Below are 20868 nucleotides of genomic sequence, written 5' to 3' on the forward strand. Positions count from 1 at the left end.
CAAAAGTAAATGTAATTAATATTTTTAAATCAAGAGTGTTTTTCGAAAATATCGTTAGGAATAATCCTACAATACTTCTGTATAACTTATGCGTATAAATGGATGAATTTTCTCCAAATTTATCTAGTTACAATGTTTTTTTTTTGTTCAAATTAGAATGAACTAATATATACGTACTTTTTATTATATTTTGATTAAATAAAGGTACTTTTTAATTTTAAAGTATTAAAATGTAACATTACTAGCACTAATAACTTCAACGAGGGTAATATCATTCTTATTAAACATAATCACACTACATTTGTTTCGAGAACAGATTTTTTTTAATGGTGATCCACTTACCCCACCATGGTGGAGCAAGTGAATCATTTGGCGCAAATTTTTAAGTCTCTCATACTCAATACATAACAATCAGAAAATTCGAAATAAATGACGATATGAAGTATAATAGTCCCTTATTTGTTATCCACAGAAAAAAGTTTGAGTTACATTATTCACGTTAGCTGTACATAACAATGAATTTAACTGTTGATTTTGCTGTATCGACTTACCCCACGGTACCTTATATCAAGTATATGAAAGAAAGTTTGAGGTTTTGACCGACATTTATTCTCGATCGAACCACTGTGCAGTGCTTCGCCGATACGTAACAATTGTCTTTGTTGGCGTAGCACTAGTTAGAACGGCGAACTTTTATTGGTGATATTTCATTTGTCTTATGATTTGCAATCAAAAGTTGTGTATTTACAATATGGTCCCTCTAAAATGTTAATTAGGTAGGACACAATATTGGAACTTGTACTTCTTTATTTTTATCGATTTAATATTTTAAAATGCTACAAGATCGTGTGAGCTGAGTGTTCTGCATTACGAAATCGATGTACCGTAATCCGGGGTAACATTGATCAGCGGGGCAACATTGATCGGTATGACCCTTGTCGTAAAAAGTTCGAGTCATCATTTAGTGATGGAACATTTTCAACTCATGAATGGTGTCACTCTTTCTTGTATTCAAAAGCTAATAAAAATTGAGGTTTGTGTGAAAATTGCATTCAGTTCATGCTTAAACTTGTCAACTTGTTTAATCAATGATTTCCATAATTATGGATGGCACTACCTAAAATGCAGATCTCACAAGAGTTCTGCAAATGGTATGGGCAAGAAAAGTGTGGTTGTTACTAAAAATGGCATTGTCGAAAACAATCCCGTTGCCAAATCTTTCATGAGTTCATTCAATTAAGCTACACGGAATACACCTAAAGGTAGGACATTGCCTACCTTTAGGTGTATTCCGTGGTTGAAAGGGATGCACGATGTTAGGCACAAATACGATAGGCATAAAGACGATAGGCATAATGTACATTTGGCATAATGGATGTTTGGCATAATGGACGTTAGGCATTATGAACGATAGGCATAATTTTCATAATGAAAATTGAAATCGTTTGTGTGAAAATTTAGCTAACTTTTTTGATAATTATGGAGGGCTTCAAAGACCAAAGATGCGTCCTTTGAAATGCGATTGCCTTTCAGTTGTAAATCCTTTGAAGTTAATTTCTAGTACAAAACTTGATTAGATGATCAACATCATAGTGTAAAGGGCCTTCATAAGCTTTGTTGTAGCTTTTGTGACCATACAATAAAACCATGCCGAATGTATTTTAGTTAGTTTCCAAGTCGATCCAGATTATTTTCGTTTCCTTCACTTTCTTGGCCATGAAGCATAATCGCGCTCGTGTTCTTCTTCTTCTTTCTTCTTTCTGGCATTACGTCCCCACTGGGACAGAGCCTGCTTCTCAGCTTACTAAGAGCTTTACTGTGCCAATGACCATTTTTGCATGCGTATATCGTGTGGCAGGTACGAAGATGCTCTATGCCCTGGGGAGTCGAGAAAATTTCCAACCCGAAAAGATCCTCGACCTTTTTTATCGACCAAATTATTGGAGTTAACGCTGATCGAAACGATCAGATTTTTTTCTTCTATAAATAAGCTGTTCTTTCAAGACATCTAATTTATTAATTAATGCCATTATTGCTCTTAATATTTCTATAATATATTTTCCCCTCTTTACATGGGCTATTTATACTTATACGATTAATTTGATGACTGGAGGAAAAGGGTGTTCGAAAAATCAAAATATTTATAATATGCTATTTATTATTTTTTTCTGTTCTAATAGTTCTTAGAATTGTAGATATGAATATTTCTACCAATAATTTTCGTTTCGACTTCCTCTTGAATGATTATGCGGAACACTTGTGAATCAGATTGGAGGAGCTTCTTCTTCTTTCTGGCGTTACGTCCCCACTGGGACAGAGCCTGCTTCTCAGCTTAGTGTTCTTATGAGCACTTCCACAGTTATTAACTGAGAGCTTACTATGCCAATGACCATTTTTGCATGCGTATATCGTGTGGCAGGTACAAAGATACTCTATGCCCTGGGAAGTCGAGAAAATTTCCAACCCGAAAAGATCCTCGACCGGTGGGATTCGAACCCACGACCCTCAGCTTGGTCTTGCTGAATAGCTGCGCGTTTACCGCTACGGCTATCTGGGCCCTCTGGAGGAGCTCTGTGCAATAAAATTGGTAATATTATTTTGAATCTGAATGCACATGCTAAATGTTAAATACTGTGCTATGTTGAATCTGAACTTGACTTCTGCAAAATAAACACTCAATTAAATTGTACTTTTCAAACTCGACGAATTTCAAATATTTCCGCTTTCGGTAAAACTTACGAATACGGTTGATCAAAAATTGATTAAAAATCATCGAAAATTGTTTGCAGAAGAGGCAAAGGACCTGTTCTTCTTATTACATTAAACTGATGAGCAGACTCGTAGTGGGAATGTGAAGCCAAGAAAATGATTATCACACTACCAAAACAAATATTGTTGAGAATAATATCACCTATTATAACATAGATTCTTGTCTTAGCTCTTGATTGTTGTTTTTAAGTGAATCATTTGCATTATAAGTGCTTATATTTATATGGATGATTTTGCTTCTTTAGAATTAACGCAATTATGTGAAAAAGTGTTACAAAATATGTCATATACACTCCCGTGCAAAAGTTTCGGTTCACCTGAACTGCACGCAAATATTTTTTGTCAATATCTCAGCCATTTTTTAACCGATTTTATTAATTCATAGCTTTTTCAAACGAAAATAATGGCGCGTACATATTTCACAGATTTTTCGTGTTTTAAGTAAGTTCAAGTGTACCCAAACTTTTGCACGATGACTTGAATGAAACAGAATTATTTTGAATAGTTTCCAGATTTTTCCGCAAAAATATCGTGAGCGCTCTTAAGAGAATATAAGATTATGATTTTAAATTACAAATATTTTTTCAGTGTGTTTTTTGAAAAATGTCACGATTTTAAGTTAAAATTTAGTGTACAAAATTCAAAAAATGTTTTTGGAAAAATACTTACGAAGTAAGAATAACTCTTTGCCGTTCGAATGCAGCTTAGAGAGTTTCAATTGGACGTGTAATCGCAGAGATATGGACTGAATACTTTTGTATGTTTTTTAGGGGGTGAACCCAAACTTATGCACGGGAGTGTACTCACTATAATAAAGACCTCTAGAAAAAAATATGATTGCACATCGCAAATATTAATGGATACTTACAAAAATTGAGTTGCATTTTTGAATGATAGCAATGAACATGACATCAATATTCTTCTATATTTTGCGACAATTAGTTCATTGTAAAATTTCATAATACCGAAAATAGTAGTTTATGACCAACCAATCAACCCAGGGTGGGCAAACTTTTTATATGATAATGAATCTTCGAGCTGTTTAGTAGAATACCTATAAGTAGATGAAAAAACAATTTAGTACTATACCATTTAATTCCACTAGAGTGTGTATCCTTTGACAGATACGCGTATTTCGACCTCAACTGTAAGGCCGTCTTCAGTGTCGTGTACTAGATTCGACTTGAAGAAAACCATCGTATGCACACATTATATACAGTGGGGGTTCGCTGGTTGGAACACGACTGCCTTCCATCTAGCGAATCCGATCCGTTAGTTGGAACGACTGACAGCTGGTGAAAATGCTCCACACAAACGTATCTTGAGAGCAAATCGTCACGAAACGCACATATACATACGCATTTGTTCTATATATGGAGACTTCAATGCGACGGTACTCAGACGTCAAAGTCAGTTTGACATTTTCTGGTGACATTTGAGTGCTTTTTAGTTGGAATATTTTCCAACCAGCGAACATCCAACAATCTAGTCATTCCATGTAGCGGACCCCCAACGAGCGAATCCCCACTGTATTTAAAACTAGTGGTCCCGGCAAACTTCGTTTAGCCATCAAGTAGGCTGTTGAAAAACGATATTGATCGTCCCATACGAAATGACAGTTCCGTTCAAGCACGTTTTTTCAACTTTCCCGGTGACTCTCCTGGGATTTTTATACACACAAACACGTCAGAACCCTTGACGAACAAAACGGAGGTAGAATCATTCCAATCCGTTGACCCGTTCGTAAGCCATTTCGTGACATACAAACACCATTCCATTTTGATTTATATAGACTAGGTGATTCCCTACTCAATTGACACACCTCAATAAGGGGTTGGGATATGCGGTGACTACGAAGCCTGACGTGGAGAAAATCATCGTAGACAATCAGGGGGCCAACAAAAGACGATTTCCCCGTAGCTTACAACAAAAACACGTTGAAGATAGTTTCTCCCTTTTTTAGTGGCTTACACAATTGTTTACTTAATTTGTAACCGTTGTTACAAGAATTCAAATCCTTTTTTTTTGTTCTTGCTTTGAAGCATTCTGGTTGGCGCGTCCTTAGACCGCCATTGCACGCTACGGTCGAAGTGACTTTTGTAGTCACGAGACCTAATAGTCAAGGACCTGTGGTGTACAGGATCTGGATTATAAAAAATATAATACAATGATTCTTCCCGTGCATGCCCACTTCGCAAAATAAGAGTATGATAATTGTTTCAGTGTCATAGAATTGTGAACGCACAAGCCTATTAACGAAGAGCTTTGCGTTTGACGTATGCGGCTAGCAAAAGCTCATGTTCGGTTCTCGTTCGGGTCGGTTTGAATATGACGCGATCACGAGCACTGCCTTTGCTGGTATTGACGAAGGCGAGAATGGAACACGTGTTGCGTTCAATGAAACGCTGTGATACATTCACAAATACCACGATGGATCGCGGTACATGTTGAAAGCGAAGAATGCAAGAGGATGATTTGGTGATGGGTGTAAAATGTTGATATGGAATTATAATGACAATTTCCTCCAGTGTTATTGGTCTGTGGGAGAATGAGCGGGAGAATAATAAAGAGAGAGAGAGAGAGTGTGAGATTAGCAATCTTAGCAATCGTTCTAACATACGCATCACTAACGCTACAGGTAGGCTAGAGACTAGGACGATCAAATCAAACCACACATTTTATCTGTATTTGTATACCAATCAAAACGTAAATACATAATAGTGAAGTGAATCCGGTATTTTATTTCGTAGTGTATAGTTCCTTGTTGTGGTGAGGTGTACTAGGAGTGAGTTTTCACTGTAGTCACATTCCCATTCGTTGTTTCGAGTTGGAAGGGTAAGTTGGTAGTGTGTGAGAGGGATTTCCTCTAGACTTTAAACTACACTCTGCTCAATAGGTTATAGGCCCATATTCCGCTGAAGCATGGAGAATCGCACTCGTCGATCGCTGGCACCGCTGTTTAGCGGAGAAGAAAAATCGTTCCCGTTCTGGAAGGTGCGCATGGAGCAACATCTTAAGCAGGACGATTTGCTACATACACTGGTAAACACGGTTGAGGAGGAAACTTGCTTCCAGCCGGTTGCAAACGCTACTGCGGCGGACGAAACAGCACGCAAGAAGCAGCTCCAGAATCGAATCAAGCAAGAAAATTTTGCGCTAAACGAATTCTGGAACGCATTAAATGACGAGACGATGAGCTACGCGATTAACTGCAAATCGGTGAAGGAGGTAATGGAAAAGCTGCAGCAGATTTATCAGCCAAAAGGGGAAATCGCTATGGTCGGACTACGGTCCAAATTATATCTACTCAGCAACCGTCGATTCCAAAATCTGAAGGACCTGTTTGCTGCTCACCATGACATTGTGCGGCAGCTCGAGACCATGGGAGAGGCGGTGGATCACATGGAGCAAATCCATACACTCCTGGTCGCTATCCCAGAGCAGTTTAAACATCTGCTGAGCGCACTGTCAGTGGTTCGCAAACAGGAACTGCAGCTGATGACACTGGAACAAATCAAGCGCATATTCTTGGATGCTGATGAAGCCATGCCAAAGCAGATTGCGCTACCGCGGCAGACAGCGTTTATTGGTCAGAAAGCTCGGAAAAACCACACACAGCCGCAACACTCAGCATCACATAGCAACAGGAAACAGGTGGTGTGCTTTGAATGTGGCAAGACTGGCCACAAGCGTCGTAATTGTTTCCAGCTGAAAAGGAAGATACGTCAAGAGCAGCAGAATTCAACCGAAGATCTAGCGGCGGCCGTTTCGAATGTGGCTTTGTTGGCACAGCTCAATGCTCCCGAGATCGTCGCACCCCCGGTGCAAGAAGACTGATCCCTGCCTTCCCCGCCGGAAGGTGATGGTGTAGATGCAGAATTAGTCGAGGTCGATCGTCAGAACGGTTTCAAGGTGAGGGGTCCCTTGGAACGAATCAACATGGTGCGCGTGAACAAAATCATTGAGGACGATAAGCAGCGTGACATCAAGGTTCGTGAGATGGCGCTGCACGAGATGCCCGTTACCTTGCCCATGTATGTGGACTCGGGTGCTAGTGCACATATGCTTCGTGAGATGCGGTATTTCAGCCACTTGTGGGACATGGTAGGTGATGAACAATCCATTTCTATGGCCAACGGTGATAAGCTGAAATGTAAGCGAATGGGTAATGCGGTATTGAGAAGCAATGTTAACAATAAACGTTTCCGTTTGAACCTTTACAACTCCTATTTCATTCCTGAACTACACTGTAACTTAATATCGGTATCAAAAATCGAGGAAACTGGTAAGAAGGTTATTTTCTGCAATGGGAAAGTTGAAATCGAGGATGAATCGGGGCAAGTGATAGCAACAGGCAGGAAAGTCAATGGACTTTATGCCCTGGATGTGAGCCTTGATGACACTTCAAGTGGTAACTGTGATTATGCAAATTTGGGAAAGATTTCAAGTAATGTTAATATCTGGCATAAACGGTTTGCTCACCTAGGAGAAACAAATATGAAACGGTTGCTTCAGCATCATATGGTGGATGGACTCGATATTAAACTTGAAAGTGAGGAGCTTGACCCTATCGTATGCAAAGGTTGCATAATAGGTAAGCAATCACGTGAAGCGTTTAATAAGGGAGGAAAGATTCGCTCAAAGAGGCCTCTAGAGTTGATTCACACCGATGTGTGCGGACAGATGACTGAAGAAACTTACAACGGGTACAGATATTATGTCTCCTTCATTGATGATTTCACTCATTTCGTGATTGTTTACCTGATCAGAAATAAGAGTGATGTGTTCCAAAAGTTTGTAGAGTATGAAGCGTTGGTTACTGCTCAATTCAATTTGCGAATTTCAAAGTTGAGGTCGGATAATGGTGGCGAGTATTACGGTAAAGAATTCATGGCCTTTTGCGCTGACAAAGGAATCCAGATGATACCTACCGCACCATATACCCCTCAACAGAATAGGGTGAGCGAGCGTATGAATCGCACCCTGATGGAAAAGGCAGTAACTATTCTACAAGAAGGTGGAATGCCTTATAAGTTGTTGGGAGAGGCGGTTTATGTCTCGGCTTATCTAACAAACAGAAGTCCGACTAGAGCATTACCCACATCAAAGACACCTTATGAAATGTTGTTTAACTGTAAACCAGAAGTGGGAAAACTAAAAGTGTTTGGTTGTGTTGCTTATGCACATATCAACAAGGGACATCGTAGCAAACTTGATGGCAAGAGCAGAATGCTGGCCATGGTAGGCTATGCTCCGAATGGTTTTCGTCTATGGGATAGTGACGAGAACAGAATCGTCATCTCGAGGGACGTCATTTTCGACGAAGGTAATTTCTACTTCAAAAACAAGGATAAACCCTCTAACGAAGACTTGAATAAAAGGCTTGACAAACAAGACGATATCTTTGAGATAGCCTTACTGAAGCATCAAATGTGTCCTGAGGTTACAGAAACAGAGTCTGTGGATTCAGAGAATGGAGAGGAGGATGAAGAGGACATTCTCTATCATTCCCTTCCTTCAGAGAATGATTCTGAGCATGACACTGAAAACAACGATGTTGACTTACAAATACGTCAAAGCCAAAGGTGTCGTAAAGCACCTGGTTGGCTTCAGGACTACAAAACTAATTTCGACAGTAGTTTCTTTATGACGCACAATCAAGGGGAAGTTCCACAAAGCATTAAGCATCTCATGCAACGAGATGGCTGGCCAAAATGGAAGGATGCAATCAACGAAGAAATGACCTCTTTATTGGAAAACCAGACTTGGACTTTGGTGAGTGTCGTTCCGAAAGGAAGACGACCTATCAATTCAATGTGGGTTTTCTCGATAAAAGATGATGAGTCAAATCGATATAAAGCGAGGCTAGTGGCAAAAGGTTGCTCGCAGCGTCCAGGCTTGGATTATTTATTTATTTATTTATTTATTTATTTATTTATTAATGTAATCCAACTGACTTTGTAAAGTCTTATTGAATATCTTAAACTATAAATTCCACAACAAATTCGAAAAACGCGTAACACTTTCATCGTACCTCAACATTATATAAATAACATACCCAATCGATACCCACAAACATCAAACTAACAATTACAACTCAGCATCGTTTAAATAACATCATCAATTTGCATATAAGTATCATACTAACATAGAACACATAGCAATGAAAACTATTCTATCATATTCGGCTTCCATGTTTGAGTATTTCTGTGGACAAATTCTCTAAATTTAATACTTCGTGGCCATATTATTGGATTCAATGCACGAGTTTTGAATTTTGAATCAAACACAATCTTAAATGAAACGAAATCTAGATTGCGGGATTTCCATTTAGATACTAGCTTAGTAACATTAATGCATTCGGGTTCAGGAGTTCCAATCGCTTGCGAAGCCATCTGCTGTATATCGGTCTCCGAAACACTCACATCGACGTTCGTTAACAGCATTGCGAATTCACCATCGTCTATTGCTTTCTGTCGTTGTTGATGATAATCATCATTCGATACAGCTCCCAGTTTGTTTACGTTAGTTCCATTGAGCAGCGCAAAACTTTCGTTCGAGGCCGTTGTTGCAGAAGTAGAAACAATGTTTGGGATGTTGGTGATCGAGGCGATGGCATTCATAATATCAGCAACGTTGGTTTGGAGTTCCTTAACATCGTCTTCCAATGATTTTTGACGAGATTTCGGTAGCATTACATCATTGCAAGCCGCATTCAGACCACTCAATGTAGGGTTGTGCCTCATCTGGAACTCGCTCATACAGTCGATGCACATCCACAAAACGTTTTTCGACAGAGTGTTGAGAACGTTTAAATGGAATATTTTCATACCTATACAGTTGGCATGGAACGATCTCAAACATCCACCTTTGCAGACCATCACATTATTATCACTCAGTTGGATGCTCAGGGAGCATTGGTGACAACTACTCATCGTAAATGCAAATACAAATGGCAGCAACAGCTTTCCCAATTAACCGTACTTGAAACCGCGAGAAGTATTCCTTTTTGCAGATGTTTGAAAGCACAAATCGAGGAAATAACACGTACAGCACAACAACGGTTACTAAAACGGGTCTTTGCAACAGATTTAAGAATTTATCGAAAGAATAAAAACTATATCAACAGCAATATACACAGCGAGATGACGAAAACCAGCAGTCACATCAACAAGCAGAACGAGTGGTGAGACTTTTGCTCCAGTGGCCAAAATGTGCACGATACGAACAATGCTATCCATAGCTGTTAAAAGAAATTTACTCATACATCAAATGGATGTTAAAACAGCTTTCTTGAATGGACTGTTACAAGAAGAAGTCTACATGAGATTGCCTGCAGATATGGACGGTAACATAAAGACCTGCAGATTAAATAAAAGCATCTATGGTCTTAAGCAGTCCAGCAGAGCATGGAATTTGAGATTCAATGAAATTATCACTGAAATGGGATGTATGTATCTGAAAGACGAGGACTGTACATCATTCTATATGTAGATGATGTTCTCATCTTTGGAAAAGATATTAAAGAAATTACGTGGGTCAAAGACAATCTTTCCAAACGATTCAAAATGAAGGATTTAGGGGAAGTTCGTAACTTTCTTGGCCTAGATATTTCAAAGATCCTAGATAAATTCAGGATGCCAGATTGCAATCCTGTTTCCACGCCGATCGATGCTGGAACGAAATGGAAGAAACCAAGTGGACAACAGACTAGCGCGCCTTTTAAGGCCTTGCTGGGTTGTCTTCAATATTTAACATTAATGAGCAGACCGGACATTACGTTTGCGGTCAGTCTTTTTAGTCGTTTTCAGAATAACCCTGATGACACCCACTGGACCGGACTTAAGCGAATTCTAAGATATTTGAAAGGAACCCGCAACCTATGCCTGGTTTATCGAAGGATGGACACCGAGGCACCACTGGCGGGATACGCGGACGCCGAGTTCGCCAATGACGAGGAGGACAGACGATCGGTATCTGGAAATGCCTTTACCGTGTACGGCAACCTCGTGTCGTGGAGCACAAAGCGACAACAACTGGTCAGTTTATCATCAACCGAAGCAGAGCTGGTGTCACTGTGCGCAGCATCCAAGGAAGGAATTTGGTTGTCGAAAATGTTGCGTGAGGTTGGAATTCTAGCAACTCCATTCACAATGTTGGAAGACAATATACCGTGTATCAAAATTGCAGAAGAGCCCCGCGATCATCAACGCACTAAACATATCGATGTGAAATACATGTGGATTCGTGAACAAATTCAAAACAAGAAGATTAATTTGAAATATGTTCCTTCGGAGAATCAGTTAGCAGATGTTCTTACTAAATCTTTGGTTAGAACGAAATTTTCGAAAATGATTCAATTGTTAGGAATGGAAATTGAGAGAGAGAGAGAGAGAGAGAGAGAGAGAGAGAGAGAGAGAGAGAGAGAGAGAGAGAGAGAGAGAGAGAGAGAGAGAGAGAGAGAGAGAGAGAGAGAGAGAGAGAGAGAGAGAGAGAGAGAGAGAGAGAGAGAGAGAGAGAGAGAGAGAGAGAGAGAGAGAGAGAGAGAGAGAGAGAGAGAGAGAGAGAGAGAGAGAGAGAGAGAGAGAGAGAGAGAGAGAGAGAGAGAGAGAGAGAGAGAGAGAGAGAGAGAGAGAGAGAGAGAGAGAGAGAGAGAGAGAGAGAGAGAGAGAGAGAGAGAGAGAGAGAGAGAGAGAGAGAGTTGTTTCGAGTTGGAAGGATAAGTTGGTAGTGTCTGAGAGGGATTTCCTCTAGACTTTAAACTACACTCTGCTCAATATAAAAGAGATAGAATCGGCTAGGATGGGAGATGATGCATCGGAAATTGAAGCTTCAGTTCGTTAACGGATTATGCAGCGAACGCATGCCGTGTGTGTTCGTTGAAGTTTATTTCTCGCGGAACTGATTCAGCTACCACAAAGGCCGAGGGCCATCAACGTAAAGGAGGACATTACTCGGGCAACGGCCCTAAATATCAAGGAGTATTCCCTTCACGGTTCGACAGATGGCGGCCTTGCGTAGTCGACCGGTTTCGTCCGAAGGAAGCGCCTGTGCATCCGAACCAACTCCACATCGCTGAAGACCGTCATTCCAGCCCATTCATATCCGATATTGCCCCATGCTTTGTCCACCGGTATCGGTGCCATCTTGCCGATCGTCGCAGCGTCAGTAGGAGAGACCGTCAACACCGGAGTGAATCCGGTAAATCGTCGCGAGCGCTCGCTGGACTGCAGAACACCAGGTACGTGCCCGAAAATCCAGTGTGACCCACCAGAACAGTTTGGCCAAATACATCGTTAAAATTTGAAACGCTCGTGTGTGTGTGATTATTTGAATAGTTGAGTGCCCTTTGAATCCGCGAAGCCCCTCCGGTTGCCCGGTAGTGCGCTGACCCTGTGACTGTGTCCGAGTCTCGCGCTGCTGAGTTGTTGTCGGGTAGAACATTAGTTTCAATTGGCTCCCAGCCAAAATCGCGAAAGGCAAACGGAGGATCCAGTAGAATAAAAAAATGTTTGAATTTTTTAACACGAGCGGGAGGAGAGTACACACTCAGTTTGTCACAGATTGTGTAGGATCCGTGTATCATCCTTTTGCCAACACAGTACCGTAGACTGATTTTGAGATGTTGAAAGGTAGTGGCTTGCAAGGATAAACGGATACAAGGAAAGGATGATAAAAGCCATCATCGACAAAAAGAAAAACAGCAAATTCGGGGTGCTTTGACGACACTAACCCCTATCACCGAACCCATGAAGAGAGTCTCCATCCCATGCGACGTACACATCAGCAAACAGCTCCGCCCAAAGCTAAGAAATTTCGGAATCGATTTGGTATTTTCCAGCAGAGACACCAACGTAAGACTTCGTTAGGCACTACCAAGGATCCGGTAAACACACTAAACAAGGCTGGTGTTTACAAAATTAGCTGTTCCCACTGCAGCAAGGTCTATGTTGGTCAAACAAAGCGGTCTCTCGAGGTTAGATTCAAGGAACAATAAGCGGAAATAGGAAAAGCTCAGAAGACGATAGACAAGGGGATGACATACGATTTCAAATCTAAGGTGGCAGAACATGTCTTTTCAGAGGGACATACAATTACGACGGCCGATATCAAAATTTGAGAAATGTTTCTTCTCCTTGGAAACTGGATGTGGCGGAGAGTCTGGAAATTTGCAAACAGGTACCTACGACGCTACTCAACAGAGACAACGGCAACGGCAATACATGGCTATTCAACTTGATACCTACTAATCGTTCCCGTGATGTACCTTTCAGCATTTAAAATTTCAACAAAAGAGGGGTGGAATGTACCTAACAGCTCTTAAATTTTAAGTTTATAAAAAATGGGTAGGGAATCACGTTTATACCTAGTTTTGTGTGCATACGATGTTTTTCTGCAAGTCGAGTCTCTGAAGAAATTGAGGTCGAAATATGCGTATCTGTGAAAGGATACGAACTCTAGTGGAATTAAATACGGTTTTTTACTTTTTTATATGAATTTTGCACCATATACATCTATTGTTGCAACATCTTAAGGACACCACGAACCCAACAAATTTCTAATTAAATATTTAATATGTTGACAAAAAAAATGTGTTCCGGCCTTATTAGAATTTGCTGAAGAAATCCGTATAGGGGAAGATCCACCAGTACCGGACAGTACCCAATACCGGACAAAATTGAGAAATCATGGTCCAAAGATGGTGTTTTAGAAAAAAAAAAAAGAAAGAAAGCTATTGTGGAGAGGGATGTTTGCGTATAATAATATATGTTTGCAATATGCATGCCTTTTCAAAATAGTAATGATGTTTGAAAATCGTAAAAACGTTGACGCATCGCCCTAAATTCGAACCTATTTATTAATTAGGGTAGATGTACCAATAGTGAAGCTACTAAACACGATTGAACCAATGGCATGTCAGTGAAAAATAATACCTCCACTATTGGTACATTGTTCCCTTAGTTGCGATATATTTTTAATTTGTGTTCCTATAGTTGCGGTATCCGTTGTTTTCTTATGGGATCCTCCACCATAGGAACACTTTACCGCAACTATTGGTACAAGTAAGAAAATGTTTAGCAATTCTAGTGATATTTCATCAGTTTTAAAGCAATTTGAACGCCGTTTCCAACTATTTCGTGTATCAACAGGCCAAAACGTTGATTGGCAGTGTCGGTTCTGTGGCAAATGACACTACCGCAAGTATTGGAACACCCACAACTAATGGATCACTTACCCTACCTTAAATATGGCCGCAAAGCATAATCGAATATTTTGTAAGTATAAATGTATTTTGTACCTTCTTCTTTTTCTTCTTTCTGGCGTTACGTCCCAATTGGGACAAAGCCTGCTTCTCAGATTAGTGTTCTTTGTTGAGCACTTCCACAGTTATTAATGAGAGCTTTCTTTGCCGTTTGACCATTTTTGCATCTGTATATCGTGTGGCAGGTACGAAGATACTCTATGCCCTGGGAATCGAGAAAAATTCCTTTACGAAAAGATCCTCGACCAGTGGGATTCGAACCCACGACCCTCAGCATGGTCATGCTGAATAGCTGCGCGTTTACCGCTACGGCTATCTGGGCCCCGATTTTGTACCTTATTCAAGCTAAATGTTGAAAAACTACAATGTTGATTAAACATGCCCCGTTCCCCAGTTTCGAATAGCTTGATTTATTATATGATATCTTTATAATTTTTGCACCACGGTCTCAAAATACATTCATTTTTCATGGATTTCGTCGATCATGGTATCAAACATGTATGTTAGGTAATAAATTGAATTACTACTGTATTTGAAACATTACACAAGCTGAAACATTTCAGCCTCACAGTTCTGTTTCTGCTTCTCCTTTTTTGACGATTGTCATTGTTATGCCATCGAAATACAATTAAGGTACCCCGGGGCAAGTGAGAATCTGGGGTAAGTGGGACGTTTCGTCATAGCTCACTTAGGAAACGTTTTTCATGGGGGTATTCTTCTAGAAAGTTGAAGATACAATGACAAGGAATGTATTGAGTTCAAAACATATTGTTATTTTTATTACCATGGGTAACAGTTGTCAATGCAGCGCCATTTTCAACTTTCATGATAATTTGCGACACGTTTCACGTCTTGCATTGACTCGCAAAACATAAATGTGTTATAAATCGAATTTCCATCAGCAAGCTACAACTTCAATTATTATTACAAGCTGCTTACGATAAACCAGTATTTTGTTTTCATTTCATATGAAATTTTCGATGGTCTAACATACCCCAAAATATCTTTGTACGCGGGGTAGGTGGGAACTATCAAAACAAAAACCAGAATCAAAACTTTTCGTAGACGTTTTATACATTTTCCTAGAGAGTAGCACAAAAACATTCAAACAAATGATTTTTATCAAAAAAGATAAATCTAAAATTACTTAATTGCATAAGAGGGAGAAGAAATGTGTAATTCTTCTATATGTTTTTTATTTATTTTTTATTTTTGAAATACCACTTTAAAATTGAACAAACACAGAGATGAAATTTGAAATGCATCATGAGAAAGATCATTTTTCTATCTTATTTGAACTTTATTTGTTATTTCTACCAAATTTAGTAGTGACGGAAAACAATTCCACCCTATTAAGCAGTTTTCTACTATGCATATAAGTAATAACAAAACATATTTATAATTTCGACAATTATTGATGGTTAATGTGCTAATTTGTAATTAACAACTTATAAATGATATATTTTGAACACGTTTAATTCCTCTTTACGCTTTTGTTGAGGTATTTTCAGTTAATATTAAATGCGAGGTGGCATACTTTTAAATAAACGTTTTCTTCCTAAAGCGTTACGTATTTTATGGTTGATCCCTTATGTACATCAAAAATGTACTCGAAATTAAAAATATATGATTTATCAATCCTTTTATTGTAATGGTTGACTTACTGATGTGGATTGACGCATGAAACTGGATGTGTCCCACTTGCCCCGTTTAGCGAGGTAACTGCGTCAAATGGCGCATTCTAAAACTTTCCTCCGAGGTTTCCACAATTTCGAAATTATTCGATCGGTTTCATGCACACACCAGAAAATATGTTGCCAAAATGTGATTGTGCTGTTGGATTTGAAAAATATTGACATTTGAAAATTTTATTGAACCATTTGATTGAACTACCGTTTTTTTAGTTCCCACTTGCCCCGCGGTACCTTAGTTATAACCGAGAGCTAAACACATGTACAAAGTCTCCGTGGTTTATCCGAAAAATCGCCAATTTTTGCCAGTGCTTCTACCCATCCCGATGATTGCCTCGACCGTAGAGAATTCTCGCTGTTGGCTGAAGTGATAGTGCCAAAAAACATAGTTCTGCTAGATTCCAGCAATACCCGTTCGTTGCCTTCCCACGGTCCACTGCCGCTGTGGTAGGCGAGAACCCGTATAGAGCAAACGGCCGCATCACATCCCGTAAAAGCCCGTTCCCGTTATCTAGGTGGCCCCCAAAGCCTCATATAGGTCACTTAGCCGATTACCTGTTGCCCATCAATGTATTAAAAATGTTCGTTCTCATATCAACATCGTGAGATGTGTTATTTTGCATCATTTATGAAAAAGGTTTTTGATGGACACCCTGTAAACTAAGTAAAACTGACTTGATAATATGTAAATGTTGAAAATGCATTAAATTGGCTATGAATCACTATTCATGGATTTAAAACATGCGATGATGTACAAATGTACAGTAATCAAGCATTTTCCAGATTATGTACAGATTTACTACTAGAATACATTATTAAAATGTAATGTCAAAATTCATATTTATATTTCCAAATTTATTTTTGTACGCTAAATATTTATCATAAAAGGGGATAACCATAAAACTATTTTTTATTATGAATTTAGAGACTTAAGTGTCCGATACTGGGGGATCTCCCCTATCAATTATTCGTATAATGGTCGTCAAAATAATTTGAAAAAAGGCACAATTTCAGAAGGATTTTCTTGAATCACAGAGATTGGGAAATTTTCAGGAAACATTAAGCTTAATTCATAACAGATCTTTTCAAGCAATCGGTCACCTGGCAAGGTTTTATTCAGATAACCATGGATGGCAGTCTGTACCTTGGAGTGAAAAATTGTCCTAGAACATAATGTTTCAGTAATTTCACATTAATTACCTTGTTGCTTAACTTTTGAACTTCATGTTTCCGATTTCTTAATAAAGGTGACAAAACGCAAGTTTGTGATAGAGATCGAAGCAACTCGGTGGTTGTTAAAACCAATCATAGTAGTCTGTAAGAATTTGAATTGGAAAATACATTTAGTTTACTCTACGTTCTCAATCAAACCAGTCGGGTTTTCTTTTCCCTCTAAGAGGTTATGGGCCGTTGTTAGAGACGTCGTTTCCATAGTAACGGATGGACAGCCAGCGGAAGTGAAAATTTTCACGATGGAACGATTGGGAATCCAGAAACTCAACGGAGGAAATTACAGCGTGTGGAAAACCAAGGTGGAATTCCTCCTCATCCGAGAAGACCTGTGGCAGTACATCACCGGAGCGGAACCGTTGGGCGACGAAGTAAATCCGGAGGAGGTGCCCATGCCTAGAAACGACGAGTTCCAGAGCCTGGTGGGCGCTCTTCTGTACATTGCGGTGAACACGAGACCGGACATAGCCATCAGTGCTTCGATTCTAGGTCGCAAAGTGAGTCAACCAACGGAAGCAGACTGGACCGAAGCAAAGCGAACTCTCCGGTACTTGAGCTCAACAGCAAACTTGAGTATGCGACTGGGTTCTTCTGGACCTCTAGTAGCGTACGTCGACGCAGACTGGGCCGGTGACAAAGCAGACCGGAAATCGAATACCGGTTTCATCTTTAGTCTCGGAGGGTCAGTCAGCTGGGCAGCCCGTAAGCAACCATGCGTCACTCTTTCATCGACAGAAGCCGAATACGTGGCGCTTTCCGAAGCCAGCCGCGAGCTGATGTGGTTGCTCAAACTAATGAAGGACATAGGCGAAAATATTCCCGCTCCGGTAGTCATCAACGAGGACAACCAGAGCTGTATAGCAATGCTAAAATCAACTGGTGATAGCAAGAGGACGAAACATATTGACACTCGTTTCAATTACGTGAAGGAGTTGGTGAAAAATGGTGTGATTGACGTTCGATATTGCCCCAGTAACACAATGGTGGCCGATGGTTTGACCAAACCATTGGCACGCGTGAAGATGGAGAAGATGCGAAGGCAAATTGGTCTGCAGCCCGCCGAGCTTGAGGAGGAGTGATAGAGATCGAAGCAACTCGGTGGTTGTTAAAACCAATCATAGTAGTCTGTAAGAATTTGAATTGGAAAATACATTTAGTTTACTCTACGTTCTCAATCAAACCAGTCGGGTTTTCTTTTCCCTCTAAGAGTTTGTCAGCATGTTTTCACCTCAGGACGCAAGATTGCATCGCTGCCTAACGGCCTGAAGTGAAAAAATACTAACAAACCCACATCTTGTCACCTTTATTGACAGAAGAGAGGATCGATGAAGAGAAATCGATCATGCGACTTACGCCCTTATTCTAGCACACGCTTGATCAAAAATCTTCCCGTTCAACTTTTGAGCTTCGATATTTAGCAAATGCACAGATTATTCGTTTGAAATTGTTAACAAATCTTGTAACAAATGCAAGAATACGGCCAGTAATACAAAAACGCATTTTCCTAGCAATGATTGGTCTGGTGTTTACATCGACCAGGAAAACAAGGGCAGAACAGGCAATGTGTACTGCAATTCAAAATTGCTATTAGTATACCTAGATTGGCACACCGCTTATGATTATGGCCTACTATGGCTACCCATCCATCCAACCACAGTCGCACTAAAAGCCTATAGAACACACGAAAATCGATCGACAATTTAATCATGTCAGCGTCAGCTTTACAATTGCAAACTTTTTCTCCTCGCGCTCGCCGTTTTCCAATGGGGAAACATTTCACCCACAACCCATTAGGGTAATGAACTACTTGGGCATCGCCATGGTTTACTTTGGCACAGGGATTTTTCTCCGGCGAATTATCTGAAGCTATGCATTGAAAAACACTTCAATACGACACATTTGAAGGGCGAGCTCAGCAGATTAAAAACAAAAACCCAGCTGAAGTGAATCAAATGTGACGAGAATAGAATCCGGCTCCCTAAAACTGACTGAAGCAATGGAATGTCCTTATTCTTGCTGTGCTGTCATCCCTCGGCAGCAAGTGAATTATGTCACCAATCACCATGGATATTCCAGACTTTCTTCCTAGCGTCGTCGCCTGCTATTGCTATCATGCACTGTGCTGCACAACGAATGAAAATCACTTCATTCAGATATCGGGAGGGAAAACATCTCAATCCCTTTTCACTTCTCTTCTCGCAACAAACTCAAGGCCTGCTATGCCATCCCGTCACTTCGCACCTGATTCTTCTCGATTGGAGCTTCCGTTTGGTTCCATTCAGGCATTGCTATGGCACTGATTGACAAGTGATTTGCAACCCCCAATCCGTATTTCACTGATTTTCCGCAGCGATGCTTAAATCCCCCGCTTTCCAATCCACAAAACACCAAAAAAAATATTCACTTCAAATAGTTACACAACTCAATCAACTCGACGGAAAATGAAATTTCAGAACACGGCGACGGAAACTCGGAGGACTCGGAAAAACCTTTTGTTCAGCAGCTGGCCGCCATGCTCTTGACCGAGAAAAAAAAGGAATTGACCGAGTACAGAGAGCTTCGAGCTGGCGGACTGGCTTGCTGGCAAACCGACACTTGTATCGCGAATGGGGTCTCTCCAGTTACTGCCACAGTGTCATACCACATCGGAGGCAGATTCCAATCGTCGGAATAACCAGATGGCCACACCGCACTTCGCCGCTTGAGATCCGTTCTAGACACGGTTTTGTGTCTGTGTACAGGGGATGAGGAGAATTTGGTGCGCTTGCGTGTTTTCAATCGAAACAACCCCCTCTCCCAACCACGTTGGCACTCTGATGGACGCCGAAGCTCGCGGCAAGTTCAAGTACAGCAATCCCCCGATGAAGGACGGTTATAAGGTTTTCCAGGGCTATTTAGTTTTTTACATAAATATCCTAAATCTATATACAGTATGGCCCATAAAAAATGCGAAAATGGTTTGAACGTGAATTTAGAATACACTAGCATTATTTTTATTGTTTTCGTTAGTGAATGTAACCTCTGATTAATGTAATATATTCTAAGGTTACTTTGCCATAGAGGAACATTTTTGTTATGTATTTTTACCTAACCTATCTAATGTACTAAAGCAAAACAGTAGGTTTTGTTCTTTAAAAGTCAGAAAAAGTGTATGGTCTTCGTATACTCTGTTGATGAACTTTCCACCTTCGAAAATCACACTCAATCGTTAAAAATATTAGTTTTCTTGGTATCAGGGTATGGAATAAGTCTTGGAGAATGTGTTTTTCATGGTCACAATAAAATATTTGGCCAAGGTCATGGTTTAGGAAGCATTCGCATCCTATGGGTTTGATGCGCCTTTTTTTTTGTTGTAGCCTAATAAAAAACATATACAGAGGCCTATAGAAGTTTTATGAGGAAATAGTTTGTTCCATTGGTTAGATACAACTTAGATCAATACTGGCTCATAGGTTTTTAGCCAAACAGAGCCGCTTTTCACATTTATATGAAGGTTTAACCGCAACTCTCCAAAATGAGACGTTTTTACCAAAATATGTTCAAGTCTCCAGCACTTCAGGTATAAATCTGTTCTACTATTTGACACCTTCAGGTATAAATCCGTTCTACTATTCGACACCATCGTTGACGTTTCAAAAAGTTTAATAACAAAGTTATTGAACTCGCTGCCCGCATGTTTGAATTTGAAGGTGTGCTTTCAATTCATCTCTAGTAAGGAGAAAGTAACAGATAAAAACCATATTCGTAGTGAAAAATAGGATCTGAACAAAGTAAACAATACCAACAATGAATAACAATTTTGTTTAGTTTCCATTTTTCATATAAAAACTGCCATTAAACATGATATGACGATTTTCGCATTTTTTATGAGCCATTCTGCAATCGTATAAAAATGAAATAGAATCCAAATTTTTA

At 39.9% G+C, this 20868-nt stretch overlaps 1 protein-coding gene across 4 annotated transcripts in view; it reads right to left on the bottom strand.

Moving 5' to 3' along the window:
- LOC5568727 (endothelin-converting enzyme homolog) overlaps positions 1-19585 on the bottom strand; it is a 97644-nt gene extending 78059 nt beyond the window's left edge. For 3 of the 4 annotated variants that reach the window (XM_021857466.1, XM_021857465.1, XM_021857464.1), the window contains exon 1: positions 19358-19585. The gene's annotated coding sequence lies outside the window, so the exon portion shown is untranslated. Of the gene's footprint in view, positions 1-19194 lie in introns of all 4 variants that reach the window. The other variant, XM_021857463.1, reaches the window with a different exon arrangement.
- Positions 19586-20868: the final 1283 nt, after the last annotated feature.

Source organism: Aedes aegypti, chromosome 1 (assembly GCF_002204515.2).
Source record: "Aedes aegypti strain LVP_AGWG chromosome 1, AaegL5.0 Primary Assembly, whole genome shotgun sequence".
NCBI classification, from domain to species: Eukaryota; Metazoa; Arthropoda; class Insecta; order Diptera; family Culicidae; genus Aedes; species Aedes aegypti.